At 41.0% G+C, this 14,610-nt stretch overlaps 1 protein-coding gene across 4 annotated transcripts in view; it reads right to left on the bottom strand.

Moving 5' to 3' along the window:
- The window catches only part of znf385d (zinc finger protein 385D), a 106,640-nt gene that overhangs the window by 72,905 nt on the left and 19,125 nt on the right, over positions 1–14,610 (bottom strand). For 3 of the 4 annotated variants that reach the window (XM_088307697.1, XM_088307696.1, XM_088307698.1), the window contains exon 2: positions 7,768–7,889. The exons of the other annotated variant lie outside the window; for it this stretch is intronic. The gene's annotated coding sequence lies outside the window, so the exon portion shown is untranslated. The remainder of the gene's footprint in view (positions 1–7,767; positions 7,890–14,610) is intronic. 4 annotated transcript variants of the gene reach the window in all.

A 14,610-nucleotide genomic window follows, 5' to 3' on the forward strand; every position in this document is an offset into this window, starting at 1 on the left:
ATTGCGGCATTAAAAATAGCTTTTCACCATGTATGCTATGAGACGAACAATACAGTTGTCTGTCTACATGTGTTGCAGCATGTTTTGTGTTCTAATATAAGTTGCTATACTATGACATTAACGCGAGCGTAGTTATTTAGTATTAACCTAGCGGACTTTCATAAATGATGTGGCTCGGTTAAATACACAAGATGGCAATAAACAACTTAAAACCTTCTAATTGAATAATTGCTCCAACCGAGCGCAGAGCAATTGCTCGTAACTGAAAACAACCGCAGCAGTTTGAGCTGGAGTGTAGACAGATGAAATAAAAACAGAGAATATGAGGTGTTTGTGAGCAAAGAGTGCTGAAGTGACAGCACGCGAGGTGGATGAAGCTGTCCTGTCGTGTCTTGTCTTTTCGGCTCCCGTCTTTGAAGAGCGCGAAATTGTCTTTGGGCACTGTGGCGGAAATCACGCTGAGCTTGTTCAGCTTTGATGACATCAGCATCAGACATGACCTGGCGCCAGTGAAACCATCTAACAATCCAACAATCACATGTCCTCGGGGCGAACGTCCATTCAGGCGCAAGATTCCGGAGACGGTATGCACAGTTCAACACTTGTTTCTTATGTTTCGTGGCGTTGGAAAAAGTGTAGTGATTTGGTGTGAAGTCGAAATCACATTGGGGAGGAAAAACGGGCTTTCGTCCATCGTATTTAAAAAGAATTAGTAAAAAACTCTGTAAAATTCCCTTGACACAGACGCCTGCACGATTGTATCTGAAGGCCTCGGACGAAGACTGCGTGCTTCTGGTGTTATGAAATCTGCCTAGCAACACAAGCGAGCTGAATTCTGATTGGATAAAAACTCCAAACTAAAAATACAACACTAGGATATGATATGACATTAATGTGAAGAATATGATCATGATTTCTTGATTCTGTTAGGCCACCACAGACGGCCTTGACCGCCCACCACTGATGAAATCCATTTAAAAAAATATCATTCACCAGCTGGATTTGCCACCTCACACTAAATCTTCCAAATGATCAGCTTTGATGTTTCAGATGACCTTGGTGCAAACCTGTGAACCTTGCGTTTCAACGCTTTGCAACAATTAGCATTCGGTTATGTCCATCGCTGTAGCGTGCCAGCAACTTAGCGGGGGAGTTGAGATACAAGAAGGGGATAAATGTAATTTCCTGTCAACTATTGTGAACGCAGCATGACTCCAGTTTCGCACATTCCAGCCACTTAACTCCAGTAGGAACACATGAAGACACTCAGCGGGACGAGCACACAACAGCATGGCCTGTTATGCATAAACGCTCAACATTTTAGTTGTGACGTGCACCCGACAAGATATAAGACACAAAAAAAAAAAATGTGAAAGATGCAAAATGCAAAAATCACAATGCACCAAGCGCAACGACACTTTTGTTTTTACAAAAAAAAAAATCAATAATCATTATTTTTATTCCCCTGAACCGCGTCAAGATTTCCAAAGCTAATTTTGTTTTCATTAAATACAATTTCATTGTTTATGTTTGCCACTTTTATTCTTCTGGTTATTTTTATTTATTTTTTTTTTTCGGGTGGGGGGGGTGACACCTGTGTGCACGCGTGTTTGCGTGCACGTGTGAGTGTGCGCATCTGTGGACATTTGCCTGTAAAACAGCATCAGGTAATCGCCAATACAACGATTTAATCTCACCATTTTGTTGTTTTATGCAAATGCTGAACTTTTCCCGGGATGAGACGACAGGCTCAAGTGCAAATGCAAATGTCGTCTTTCTGCCTTCGGTGTACTTTTTGTATTTGTATTAAAATTCACGGATCCAATTTTTTTCTTTGGCCCCTCCCACTGGCTTTAACACATTTGCACGTCTTAAAACACACTTTTCAATTAGTACCGTGTTCCTTTGCATCTGTTCTCACGATCTCACAGTCAAGAAATGGGAGATTATTAAGATATGTTCTTAATAACACAAGAGTGGGCGTGGCCTGATTTACGACTCCACCACGGTGTTTGTACATCTTATTTGTTGTACTAATAGTCAAAGACAAGTTTAGTACATTTTGAATTTCATCCTCACCTATAAACATTACAAGAAGCGGAGAGAGGGAATTACATTGTGGATGTTTTTTTGCCTAACAAGACTACGAAGCCTCTGGGACTCATCACGGATTTCCTTACACGATCGTGTAACATCACTTTGACGAAACAAAAAGAAGACAAATCGCTCACTTGCACAGTTCACCAAATAAAAGGCACGGTGCGCTTGCTTGGAGCCGTTTGTCACTCATGGAAGTGTTTTATAAAACTGACACGTAAAACAAAATACAATCAAACATTATACATTAAAATATTCGAGCAATCCATCTCATTTTGTGACAAAAAATGCTAGCGTCTACTTGGAAAGGCCATAGACAGGCTATCGTAAATAAGAATAGATGTTAAAGCAACCTTCAAAAAGGGCTACTTTAAGACACGGGACAGCAACAGCCGTACATTCTCTCTGCTCTGTGGGGACAACGGCTATCACGAAAGATTTAATTGGAGACCTTCTCTGCCAGTACAACTCAGTGCTGCCAGGTTGATTGTGGCACAACACGGTATTACACTTAATGCGCACGACTCTCAAGTCAGACTTAAAAAAAAAAAAAAAAATGGTCGCTAAAAGTCCACAATATAGCACGATTCATGTTACGATCCATATGTTCAAATCATAGCAAAAAGAGAGAAAAAAACGTTGCTTTACAACCTCGCTGGTGTAACAAGTGCCCCCCCCCCCGCAGAACATCCTGCTGCTCTTGTGCTTAGAAGAAATAAATCATCTTCCCATTTGGAGACGGTCCAGTCCCCCCTCTCACCTCCAACCCGAGAAATAATGTGCAAAAGAACAAATCAATAGAGGAGAAATTATCCTTAGCGGATGAAGGAACTTCGGAGATATGAGAGAAGCCGGAGTCATTTCGCTTGGTGTCGATAAAACTCACACTTGTGACTTGAATTTGATCAGCGAGGACTATGAGAACGCAGGATTGTGAGCTCTTTCATTTGTTCTCTTTGGGAAAATAAGCCTCATGGCTTCCTTTTTTCGCAATCCTGAACTACGACTTCTACCCGGAAAATTTGACGTCGCATGCCCGCCATCAGTAGTGAGTCATCCACAAAAAGTGATTAAAGCTTCAAAGCAAACTGTGACAAAAGGTCAAGACCAAAACGGGGCAAGAAGGCAGTTTGAAGAAAATCCAAGCATCAGGAGTCACGAGTCAAGCTGCTTCATATGACAACGCAGTGAGTAAATATCACACATGATATACGTTACAAGTAACTAAGTGCATGGCGCAACTCCACATTACTCAACGAGTACGGTGACGAAAATATTTCGTTAACGCCCCTTTTTTCATGACGATAACGAGACGATGACGATTTAAACGAGATTCTTTGAAGTCGAAAACATGACGTGACGTACATGAATTTTCATTGACGAGACGAGACGGGACGGGACGAAATTGTCAGCGCGTGGTCCGTCAGACGTTAAAATATTATGACATCCCTTCCTATTGTACGTGTAATCTGTCTTTCAAAAAAATGCAATGCTGGTGCAACCTACCTTTCGTTTGGGCACGCCCACCACCGGAACAGCACGCAGGGCGCATGCGCACACACCGGCACAGCGAAACACGAACACATCTGCGGTGATTCGTCTCGGATCTCACACACTGACAGAGTTTTCGTCAATTTACAAAAACTAGACTAAAACGTTTTTCTTGCGTTTCCGTCAACTAAAACCTTTTTGAGTTTTCGTCGACTAAAATTTTCACGAATTGGAATGACTAAATGTGACAAAACTAATAAGCATTTTCGTCCAAATGACTAAGACAAAACAAAACAAAAACAACTGATACTCATAATAACACATATTAAAACCTACTACTATTCTCTAGTTTTATTGTTCTCCAGTCGATTTTGGAGTTCTGACCATTTTTTTAAAAGAGCTGTATTTTTTTTCCTCTTCCGGTGGGACAAACAGATTTGATTACAAAAGTGCAGTGACAACCTAACAGAACCCGTTGGCAAAGTTGTAGTCAGGCAACCCAATACAGAAAGAAAAAAAATAATAAACACAAATCAATGATACAATCTTTTGTTAAACACCAATTTAAACATAGCATGTCATTCGTCATTTCGTATAACAGCATTAATCACAAATTAATCACAAACAGATTACATAAATCAACACCAGTCTCGAAAAGCTAATTTGGTGTTTGGATTCCAGTTATTTTCCTGCGGACACTGTTCTTAGACTGAGGGAGAGGGAAAAAAGTCATCATACAGTTCAAATGACAAGTATTTGGCCACCTGGGTGGTTTGCGTGCACGTGAAACCTCACGAGCTGAAACTTTTGGTGAACCATTTGGATGGATAGCTTCATTTGCACATGCAATGACAAATAAATTCAGTCTAGCACACACACTTCAAGTTTAGTGGCAACTGGACAACGTTCCAAGACAAGGACTTTGAAGGACCTCTGGAAATGGCAAAACTGACCTGAAATCGGATAAATCTGTCAAGGGCTTTGAGTGAGGTTGAAGACCAAAGTGCAGGGAAGGAGTGCAGAATTGCACTTAAAAAGGGAATTTAATCTCAAAAGAGCTAAGAAGGAAAGTAGACAAGGTGCAAAGAATTTAAAAAAAAAAAAAACTAGGGCGGTCCAAATTAAAGCGTTAACTCAAGATTAATTGTTCCAAAAATTCACGCGATTAAAAATTTTTACTCAGTTAATTTAGTTTTATTTACTTTAAAAAATAATTTGCATATCTTGCAAAGCCAAATTCAAACATTGTACCATATTAGCTGGACATCTTTAGCACATCATCTCCCCAAAAAAAACACACGTGCTAAAGTTTCTGGAGTGTGCTGCTTACAAATAAATCTACTGTAAAAGTTTTAAGAATTGTTTCTAAGATCCCTGCAAAGATGACTCCATTTAGATTCAAGGATCAAATATTTTAAATATATTCAATATATTTAAAATATAAATATTCAATTTAAAATACACTTCATATTTGGTAATTTGACCTTAATTGCAAGATATTATTCAAGCAAATACCCGTTAAAAAATTGACCAAAAAATAGTAGAAAAATGCGATTAATCGCAATTGGTTACAGAATTTTGTGTGATTAATTAGTTTAAAAAACTAATTGCTTGACAGCACTAAAAAAAAATAATAATAAAAAAAAAAACACACAAAAATCAACAAAGTGCAAAAACCAGAATCAAAGTTCCAAAAAAACACTGGGACAAAACTCAAGAGAATATGACTTGACTTGGGAACAAGACAACAGACAGCAAACGCAAAAAATTATCCGACCCGGACTGAAAGAAAGCAGGGACCGATATACAAGCCAAGTGACGAGACAACAAGGAACACCTGGACAAGCCACAAGTGGCTGAAGGAGCTCATTTGAAGACACAAGAGAGCGGGTTGACGAGCGAGCACAGGGGAGAATAAAATGCCAAATAAAGAGCTTAAGACATAAACTACAAAAGAAACAAAAAATAAATGCAAAGCTAAACAAAAAACATGGCTCAGCGATCCAACCAAAATAGACTTTGTGCGTCTTCCGGCATTACTCCTTGAGACTTTTTTTTTTTTGTCTACTCACAATGGACACGCGTACCAAATTTTATGCTGCCCGGTAAAATTAAGCTTTGAAGGCTGAATTTTGAAACAATTCCAAGGACTCCTGCGTAAGACCCAAATGACGCGAAAATGGCTGCTTCAAATCAAAATAACAGACTTCCTGCACCTTTTTTTTTTTGTGTGTGTGTCTACTCATGATGACATGCCTACCAAATTTCACGTTGCCAAGTAAAACTGACTTCAGGGGCTGAAGTTTCCAGATATTGGGTGGGGCACGACTGAGCCCAAATATCTGCTTCAAACTAAAATGGCAAATTTCCTGTGTTTTTTTTGGCACCGCCTCTTGAGACTTTTTTTTGTGTCTCTACTCATGATCGACATGCCTCGCAAATTACACGGTGTTAAGTCAAACCGGGCTGAATCGTTGAAAGAGTTCATCTTTGAACGATCCCTGGAAATGACCCCAAAATGTCTGCTTCAAACCAAAAAGGGGTAAATGTCCTTTGACCTTTCAGGGATGGCTCCCTGACAATTTTTTGGTTTCTTCTCAAAATGCCTACCAAAACTTGCAAATTTGGATTCAAAGGCTGCATTTTTGAAACAATTCCAACTAAAGGAAAATGGCCAAAATGATCCTAAAATGGCTTCCGTGGCTTCTTGAGTTTTTTTTGTGGGTCTACTCATAATAGATAGCCACCAAATTTCATGTTAAGTGAAACCGTCTTTCGGGAGTGAATTTTCCGAAAATTCCGCAACCAACACCATTGACCCCTATAAAACTCTTCTCAGACCCTACCGAGGAAATGTGATGTGTTTACAAGACATTTGCTCACGTTATTTATATTTTAAAACCCCCTGTGGAGGATTGGGAATGTGGAGTTGCGACACGACACGACAGAAAACATTGGATCGTCACAGCCGGAATAACAAAACATTTTTTCGGCCCTTCCTGCTGCAGACTTTTATTGTCTTGCGTTATCTGAGCGTTGCTTATCTCTTCCACAATAATCTGAGCGTGAAGGAGCACTGATGATAAACGCGGCCTTTTCATGCTGCTTTTTACAACGCGCCGTGTAAAAAGCAGTGAGTGGTATCGGTGATATAAATTTATCAAGTGTTTATAACCCGAACAACACACACACACACACACCCCCACCAAAGTAAGAAGTGTGGGAGTCATTCGCAAAGGTTGGAATGTCCACAGATCAAACCTAACTTTCAATTCAATTTTCCCAGTTGAAATGTTCTGAAACGCCACACCCCCGAATAACATTACCTTTAATTTTGTTAAATGTCTTGGACGGCTGTATAAAAAGCATCATATATAATAATAATAATAATAATAATAAAAAGTAATATAATGAAATTAATAATTGTTTTCAAATGTAATTTAACCAAAAATAGTTTGTGTCTTTAATGGGTGTGGCCTAGAAAGGTTCTGTTTATCACACGGTCAATTCAGTGTCTCGTGTCTTCTCCATGCTCCTTGCCAGTGTTTTCATTTTGTATCTGTAGGGTTGTACTTTTTATGTCCGTGTTCAATTAACGGAAATTAGCGTGCATCATTGACTTTTTTTTTTCCCCACTCCACTCAAGCGGCGGCGTAGCTGAAGCTCACTTATAACTCCACCAAGTCTATCAGGCCACGCCCCTTTAATGCACACGTCCAACTACTGCATTAGTACAGTAATTACGCGTACAGTTTTTTGCCATGTCTTTGTCTTTTTTTTTATTACTTACAGTGCTCTTCATTTTGACAAAGTCTTTGTACTTAATTAATTGACTTTAACGCATATATATACTTTTTGTACTTTTTGGCTTCTATATCCGTCAATGGCAGTGAATGAGTTCAATTTGTATTTCGTTACTTTCGACCACTGCTGCGGTGCCCGCTGATTAAAAACAGGACGTGCTTTTAGTTTTCTAAGCTTTATGGGCACCATTTAATGGGAAGATATTCGTGAATGTGCTCAGCAATAAAAATGCATTAAAATGAATTGTGTGAAATGAGAAAAATACATCAAGTATTCACAGCCGGAACATATTTGGGATGCTACTAACTACACAACTGCATCTTTATCTCCTCAACCAGGTTAATGTAAATTAATAACATCCCGCATGGAAGATACCTGATGATGATGATGATGACCAGAACCAAACGCGGCCACCCGAGCGCGGATTTCTCTCCGCCGGGTGGCTTTATTGGCCATTTAAAGACTTCTATTGCAGGCCTCATCCTGGGGTTGTGCTCCTGCCGACAGATCAGATAATTAGATATTGATAGAAGAACGGGAATTAATGACAAGTCGGCCGGCAACATTGTCCACCCGGGCCTGACCGGGCCTGAATGGGCTTGACTGGACCCCGTGGGTCAGCGCCACGCCACTGCCGGTCGTTTGTCAAGCTCGCTGACCCGAATCTGCTCTAATGGGTTGGAAAGTAGCACGGCAACAATGAGCTCACTTGTTTTTGTCTTCTTAGTTGTTCCTTTTGTAAAAAATACGCCAATAGATCACAGTAGATAGGGGGGGGAAAGTCTACACACCCTTGTTTCAAATGTTTTCGAGAAGGGAAAGTAAAAATAGCTCTTATGTTTGTACAAATGCGCACATCTTATTTGAAGTGGAAGGTTGGCCGTGTTCAGAATTCACGAGTCACATTCAACCTCGTGATAATCGGCAGTCCGCACACACCTGCCACCATTTAAAGGGCTTCTAATTAACCCCAAATGAAGTTCAGCAGTTATTTTCCTGTTTCACGTTCTAGCACGAGCCTTACGCTAAAATTGGCCATTATTTGGAACTGTTCATAATTTCCTCTACAGTTCTCCAAATACGTGCGTGCCTGCTTCAAGCTGCTTCTTTGTCTCTCACAGTGAAGGAAAATTGGAAAATTGACGCATAAAACAAAAGACAATTAAACATTAAACACCAAAACTTTCATTCAAACCATATTATCTCATTCCGGGATTTCCAACGCGAGATGCGCAGACTCCCTCTAGTGGTACGTGAAAGAATCACTGAATTAAATCTTCGAACTGCGCATAATGTTAAAAGGTTCAGGTGTATTTAACGTTTAAGTACGACACAATTGCATTTAATCATTTAGAAAAGCATGTTTATAATTTATTATTTTTTTTTTGTACTTTTTTTGTGTAATGCATTTTAATTGAATCATTATTTGAGTACATTTCTTTCTATATTTAAGTGCGGCATAGTGTTCAAAAAGTGGCTCCCAAAAACATTAAATAGACCTTTAAGGAATAAAACCTCTGCTTCATTTTTTGATGAGCACGTAAGTTTTTTTCCTGGAATTTGGTGTAAAATGATTGAGAACCACTGATCGAATTCAACGAAGATTTCGCAGCATGAAGTGAACAGGAAATTATGCAGCTTTATAGAACAAGAAGAGGCAGAGAAGGACCCCAATTAAGCTCCTGTAATAGAGAGAAGAAAACATGCGTGTGTTAAAGTAGTAATTGAAAGTTAAGAGTTACTGTAACATCCTCTATGCTAATTTCCATTAGCCCCTCTATGGTGTTTTACATTATATTTTAGCATTAAGCTACAAGGCTCAGTTTAGACAATGTGGTTTGGAAGAACATTTTGGTGTTTTTTTTTATTTTCTGTGAAAGTTTTTCAATAAAGTCCTGCGGGGAGTGGCGAATAAACAAGCAACTGGCCTCTTATTTGAAGAACTGTGTAAGCAAGAGTCTATTTTTTTTTTGTAGTTTCTTTAAAGTGATGTTGATAGCAACAGACTCAAAGGAATATTTTAAACGTGTGCTTTAATACATTTTAATGTGTTTAAAGTGCGTTGGCGGTGTAAAACTAAAAAAAAAAAAAAAAAATTCATAATGCGCTTCTATATTGCAGATGTTCACGTATTAACGGGGGGGGGTCGTAGTACTCTTTAAAGAAAAACAAGCTGTGCGATGATGGATGCGTGATAATCGGAACTGCCCTGTGTGTTTAAGAATGTGTGTCTCTCGCAGCATATACATTTTGGGAATTTAACTCCTGGGATTCCCGCCGGCTGGCTCAGGCCGCAGCTGATTTGTCATCCCTTCTCACGTCTCTTTCCAAAGCTCGGGCCTTCCCCATTATGCTCCTCATCGTCATCATCATTTTCTTGTAATTAATAACAGCTTGCTTCAGCGTTTCTCATTTGTTTTCTTTTTCCCCTTCCTGACCGTCCAGATGTGTGTGCGTGCGTTCCATGTCCATTTGTCAGCCCGTTTGTTTTTCCAGGTTAGACTTGACGTGCCGGACAGGGATCGGCAGCTCCTCGTCCTTCTCGTTAGTCGGCTAATTATTATTGGAGGTTCAAGGGAAAAAAAATAGAGGAGGATATTATTTGCTTATCTGCTCCTCGTTAATAAGGTTTTTTTCAGCAAGCGGTTGGAATGAATCCGAGAGCGGACGCCGCCCGAGGGACACAATGTTAGCTCCAACAGCAAAATGCAATATTGAGTGCCATCAAGCGGTGAATGGGTTCGAACGGCTTTTAGGGCTGCTGTCATGAATAGATTCTCTGAGGACCCCCTGAGGGCCCCCTTCTCTATTCCGACTGCTTTAATCTACTCTCGAAACATGCCAGACTTCCCATAATGCTATGTTAACACTCAGTCCCGGACAGCCGCGGCAGCCCCGAAACATAGTGCACCATAGCGTTTTGCCCGTTTATTTCCACGTATTCAAGTGTTGTAAAGTCGATCACAGGTATTTGTGTGTATGAGGTATGCGTGTGTGTGTGCGTGTTGGGGGGGCTACTGAGTCCCAGAGGCTCAAAGGTGCACTCTGGTTGGTCCCGGAGTTTACAACGGGATGCCTTTGTGTTCCCTCGCAGCTCGTCACTCTCCGATTGGGTCGCTCACGTTTCTCATGTTTTGTGAAGACATGTTTGTCGTCCCGGCTGCGTTGTCAACATCAGGACAAAATAATGAATTTTTATTTTATTATTTATTTATTTATATTATATAAAATTTTTCATTTTACTTTTAGGTAGAATTGAAGGTGTGTTTTTTTTTTTTTAACCAGATTTTCTTAAAGTGAAATTGTACTAAAACTTTCCTTAATAAGGCAACTCCCCCCCACACACACACACACCCTCACAATAAGCTCAATTTCTCCGGAACGCTTCATTCATTTTTTTTTTTAATTCTTGTCGCCTTGGATTGAAGTGGCTTTTCCAACCAGACTCTGCATTTTGAGAGATTTCCATTTTTCAGAAATCCTGTCATGTTGCTATTTACAGCAAATTCGCTAATCCATCATTTGTGCTCAAAAATCTCAGAGAGAGATAGTTTCTCTCTCTCTCACAAACCCTCAACATTCAGCATAATAAAAACAAGTATGCCGTGGTAGGTATTGTAGATCAATTAAATATACGGCTAATCTGAGTTTCCTGTCCCACTGGGCAGCATCGAAGATGTATGACGTCCTATTAAACACTATCAGGTCAAGTTGCATACACCTTGTTTGACTCAGGCCGAATACGTTTCTCATCTGCACCGATTCCGCCGCGTTTCGAAGTTTTCACACGGTCTGTCATGGTGTCAGATGGGACGTGTGGGGCGGGGGAGGGGCTGCTGAGTCCCAGAATCTCAAAGGTGCATTACAGTTCATTCCACGGTGTTCGACGAATAGCAGTACATTCCTTCCCATCCCTGATGGGGGTCAGGAGCCTCAGGATATGATCAAAGTCGGCCATGTTTTTTACGTTTTTGTCAAGGTTTTCTATAGATGAGCAAGGTTGCCGGGCAGCCTTGGAGCGGACTCGAATGAAGCTCCCTTGTCGGGCCAGGCGTTTACCTCCCTGATAGACTAGAGTAGAATGAAATGCGTCGTATTGGTAGTCAGAGGTTTGGGTTTGAAATGTAGCTTGTGCGACACCAGTGCGACGTTCCTGACTTATACGGCCAATTCGGTTGCTCCGGCCGCACCGTGACTGCCTTGACAAAATTTGTGACAAGTTTAAAAATCTGGCCAGGCAATTATGGCTTGTCACATTATCCCAGCCGGCCGACACGTACAACCCCCCACCCCCCACCCCCCGCCGCATCTCCTCCAATATTCTGAAGTCAAACAAAACATCAGTTCGCTGAGCAAACAAAATGAGCTTTGATGATGCTTGACTTTGATCAGGAGTAAAGAAACAAGGAGCCGTGAATCACCGGGAGTTATCTGACAGCTCTTTTCAACATGATGAAAAGGTAGATGCTGGCCTTGGCAAAAGTTTTTTTTTTTTTTTTTTTCAAAAGTCACTGGTGATTTAAAAGGTAAATACATTTTTGCATGCCAGCTCACTAAACACACGCACATGTGAGCGGCCACACACAAACACATTTTTGAATTTGAATTGAATGCAGCTTTTTCCACATACCAACTTCCTACCATTTATTTGATGGTCGAATTGATTCATATTCAAATGCTGCCTGGTGCAGGATGTATAAGCCTTTATAGAAATCAAAGTCAAATAATTAAACAACATTAAAAAAAATAAAGCATTAAAACAAAATTATTTGGACAAAGTATTCATTTTCCCCAAAGTGAGATCCTGGCAAGCGACAAACCTGGAAGTGTGACTAGGGCACAGCGCAACATGTTTAGTGCACAAAGCCAGTCAGAAAATGGCTCAGAAAGTGAAATCCCAAACGTATCTGAGGGGATCCAGGTATTTGACGAGTTGGAGGAGGAGGAGGTTGTTGGCATGATGTATTGTTGGAGCGTGCATGTACGAGACAGATGCTCCGAATGCCGAAAACGTTGTGCCCGAACGACCGTACATGGAGTCGAAATTAGGAATGTTTAATAAATGCAAGTGAATTCACACTAAGATTGACTCGTGATTGTCAGTTTTCCAATAGGTTGTGCATTGTTCATCAAATAGAAATTTTAAGACACCAAATAGTTTTAAAAAAATGATTGGAATCAAGTTTACTTCACACAAGGCCTTTGAACTACTGCAAGTAAAATTGTTACATAGAAAATACATAATCAATATAATCAATATATTCTAACTCATTCACTACTAGCTGAGTAAAAAAAATGACGTACTTAACCGTCAATGGTACTGAATGAGCTAACAACACCCATCCAATTACCAATCCTTCTATCGTTCATCCATCTGTCCATCATTCGTTCATCACTCTAGTGTCAACCCCAGACATGAAACCATACCATCATGCATCTGTCAAATCCAGTCTGCCACACGTCCGTCAAGACATACTTATATGCACCATTTTGCAGTCCACCACCCTCCGGCCGCAATAGCTCAGACCTTATTCATAAAAATTGTCAGCCGCCGACCTCGTTACGGCCCCCGCCCCCCAAAAAAAGTGTCCATGCATGACGCCGCCATGGGAGAGATGGTAACGGCAGAGGTTTCTTTTAAATATCAAGAGCTGGCTAATTTACGATTCAAATCCGCTTAGCTTATGATGGTCTTGTTCGTCTACTTCTTATCGGTCTACTTCTTCTTTTTTCTTCTCCAAGAACGTTCCCAATGCAAGTAAGTAGGCAATGTTGGTGTCATTGGGATTGTGGTATTGCCCCCCTCCCCTCTCGCAATGGTATACCCCAGTAGTTTGCCCATTTTGCGAGGAGGTCCATCACATGCGCCAGGACCGATTCGCGGGCCGGAATCCATCATTAACCCCAGATAATTCCTACTTCCATTCATCATTCATCAATTCATCGGTCCCTCCGGTCCCTTTTACTTCATCAATCCATCCATTTCCCCATCATTCTTCTTCCACCGAAAATCTATCTCAATAAAACCTCCACCAAAGCCGAACATTGGATCTGCACCAGATAGGTCCAAAGTTTGAAATGAGCTTGAGAGTTAATACCAAGTCCCTGACGACATTGTGTTTGCTCACTTTCTAATCACGCAGCACTTATTTTGGGATTTAGTTATAAAAGATCGAGCTACGCAAGCGGCGCGAGAAGGAGCCTTCTTTTTTTTTTTTCCACCGTAAAAGATGTCTATTAAATCCAAAATGACCGAGCAGAAGTGATAAAAGGTCCCGCCTGGAGGGGGATTCATCTTTTACGCTTCAAACCTTCTGGCTGAAGCGTGAGTTGACCACCCGGCAACGTTTACGAGCTTTGACATAAAATGGAGGCCGCGAGGAAAACAATGGCTAAACAACAAGAAGTGAACGAGTCCGAGCTGCTGTACCATAAAATAAAAAGGAAGAAAACACCATAAGACCGCTCGTCGGTATCAAAAGGTTGACTCTTCCCGAGAGGCTCGATGCGGCGAAACAAAAAAGTCAGCTATGTGGAAATCCCGGTAAGGCATGCAGCCGAACAATCAGATAAGAGCCAACAAGTCAAGACACTGCAGTTAACTGTTGCTAATTGTTGGCGATGCATTCCAGACCCACCCTTGATCGGTGAAAATTAGTGATAGAGACAGATCATAAATAAACACGGTTGGCAGCGCTAGTGAGGGAGCGAGCAGTGAACAAGCAGGCAATCATCAAAAGACATTTTTTTAAAGTCCTTCCCAAGCTCTCGTTCTTGCTTTGAATGACGCAGCATATCATCCAGCAGAGCTGAGTGTTACCTGGCATGTTGTGACACAATGCGGTAGTATGCTGAGGGTACGCAAATCTAAATTTAGACCCCATAGCACTTGAAAGAATCTGCGCTCCACAATGAAATGCGATATCGTCGGGGTTCTGTGGACGAGCGTGTCCGTTCAGCGACGAGTCGACCTTGACGTTGGCCCCCTGAGACTTTGCCGGGTCAAAAGTGAATTTGGGATTTAATGCTGTCGCCATGAAACGTGCAGCGTGAGGTAGTGAATCGGGATGACGCTCTATTATCGAGCCGCGTTAGCGCTGTTCTATTATTGGGAGGTCTATTATCAGTCGCTATTTGAGTCACCTTGGTAAGGACCTGGCGTGAACAAAGAATCGGTGCCTGATGCGAACAACGGACCTCTGACTACTTTTGTCCTCC

Source organism: Idiotropiscis lumnitzeri, chromosome 10, assembly GCF_059441095.1.
Source record: "Idiotropiscis lumnitzeri isolate Australia: NSW breed Sydney's pygmy pipehorse chromosome 10, RoL_Ilum_1.0, whole genome shotgun sequence".
Classification (NCBI taxonomy): domain Eukaryota; kingdom Metazoa; phylum Chordata; class Actinopteri; order Syngnathiformes; family Syngnathidae; genus Idiotropiscis; species Idiotropiscis lumnitzeri.